Source organism: Cynoglossus semilaevis, chromosome 3 (assembly GCF_000523025.1).
Source record: "Cynoglossus semilaevis isolate Cse_v1.0 chromosome 3, Cse_v1.0, whole genome shotgun sequence".
Classification (NCBI taxonomy): domain Eukaryota; kingdom Metazoa; phylum Chordata; class Actinopteri; order Pleuronectiformes; family Cynoglossidae; genus Cynoglossus; species Cynoglossus semilaevis.
This window is the reverse complement of record NC_024309.1, coordinates 15,780,748-15,783,152: the sequence shown is the minus strand read 5'-3', so window position 1 is coordinate 15,783,152 and position 2,405 is coordinate 15,780,748.

Below are 2,405 nucleotides of genomic sequence, written 5' to 3'. Positions count from 1 at the left end.
AGGAGCCCCCCCCCCCCCCCTCATCCCCCCCCCCAGATTAAAACTCCCAGCAGTCTTCAGTGTCAAGTTCTTCAGTGGGGACTTTAAGGTCCAGGAGGTCAATGGAAAAGTTGAACAAACTCCTCCACCTGAACAGCTCCACCTACAGGCCACTGCTGAATAACAGCAGCTGTGGTCACTGGTACTAGTCAGAGTGAAGTAACCAGATTAACCAGTTCATTCACCTGCAGCTATGACAACAGTTGTCTTTGGTTGTTTCACCCTGATTGGCTGAGGCTGTTACCTCCATAATTGGTTCTCATTAGCAGAGTGAGGAGTGAAGCATGAGAAGTTCACACACACACACACACACACACACACACACACGTGTATCGTAGCTCTACTCTGGTGGTCCAGGATGTACAGCTGGGTAGAATCAGGTGACAACAGCACATAATGGATGGATGCAAAAAGGAGAGGGGGGGGGGTCTGTGGAGGGGGGGTATTATATGCAAACTATAAAAATTCCAGTTTAATTCACTCCAACCAGGACAGAACATTTCATTCACACACACACACACACTCGTCTGGGTACCATTATCTGAGTTTCCAGGTCTCAGGTTTAAAACACAGGTCCTGGTTCTGATCAGTGAGAGTGGCTGGGGCAGACTGGGATTCAAACCAACGACACTCTGGAGCAGACAATCCCAGACTTTAACCACCGAGGACCGACACTGATCATCAATCACACCATTTTCGACAGCTTCAAAATGAATTTTTTATGGTGTGATTAAACCAGAGGAGCCACAGGAGTCAGCGCCCTCTGCTGACCTCTGACGAGGGCTGTCTCCCCCTCTTTAGACCCCCATTAAAACCCCCCTCCCCACCACTGCAGGGTAATAAAAACAGACTAGCACTAGAATCAGTTAGTTACTGACTCACTGTTAGCCACAGTGAGTCAGTAACTAACTGATTAGCTGTAGCTAAAGTATTAACACACAGGTTAGCTGCCGCAGCTAAAGTATTAACACACAGGTTAGCTAGCACACAGGCAGCTAACTACCTGTGGACCACGTCCTGTTGGCAGCGGGTCACTGGCCGTGGAGAAGCCCTCAGGAAGTATCACAGCTCAGAGTTTATTCACTTCCTCATTCCCACAGAGGGGACGCGGCTGATCGAGGTTTCGTCTGCTGATAAAGCGGTCGTTGGCGACTGCTCTGCCACTCATTTGTCTCCGTTATCAGCAGAAATGAGCGGCTGAGACCAACAGGGACGACCCCAGAGCCACAGGAAGGACTTCTCTATCAGTTTAAAGACTCATTACTGAACTTCTCAGCACTGGGGGATGTGAGCTTTCCTCCCACCGGGCCTGGACTGCGACCGCACCCAATCAGTGGCGTCCCATCCACTTATAAACAGCCGACACCAAAGCTCCCATCTATCACAGTGACAGCGTGGCCTGTGGTTAGTGAGTGGGAGTGGAGTCTGTTCAGCTGTCAGCTCCACATCCTGACGGCTCAACATTTGAATCATCCCAATGATCGTCTTATCAAACAGTAAGTGCTGCTACTTCAGGCTCCAGACCTGGGTGTGGACCAGGGACTGAGACACTTTGTCTTTGTGGGGACACTTTGTGCACGCCTCCTCTGAGTGGGAAGATGTTTAGATCAGGACTAAGTCAGGGTCAGAGGTCATGTTAGAACTGGGATCAATAACACATTTGTAATAGTTAATCATAGGACAGGGTTTGGTTCCCAAGCAGTTTCTACAGTAGACAGGACGACCGCAGAGCCCCGCCCCTCTGAGTGAACCCACTGACGTTGGTCTGTAGACCACGTCTAAACTGGAGACCAGAACAACAACAGACACCAACAAATGAAGGCCTGTGAGTCAACTGGAACCAATAAAACTGCACTAGCTAACATGCTAACATGCTAACAGTCTGACTCCACTTCACTACGTTTGAACTCATCCATCTTCTCAACTCTGGAGATGATCAGAAAAAAGACCGGAGCGTCTGTTTACCCCACAGCTGATAACAGCAGTAGACAGAACCAGGACTCTGTGTTGTCTACGGACCAGTGGGGGAGGGGGGGGGGTGAGGGGGGGTCCAGGTGAACAGGTCTGATCTCTACAGTTCTCACACATGTCAGCGTGCACTGTAAGAACAGTACGGCCCACAGATGACATGGTGGGCCACATGACAGTGAAGCTCCTCCATGACTGTGGTGTGATCTGGTCTATATTTACTGATGTGTGGGCAGCAGTCCACTGGGCGTGTTGGGTCACACCTACATCTGTATGTTAGCCAAGATGACGCTCACACAAACCAACATCTCCAACACAACACACTGAGTATCCCACTGGAACATTTGAGTACTACAGTACTTGCTCCACAGTACTACAGTACTTGCTCCACAGTACTA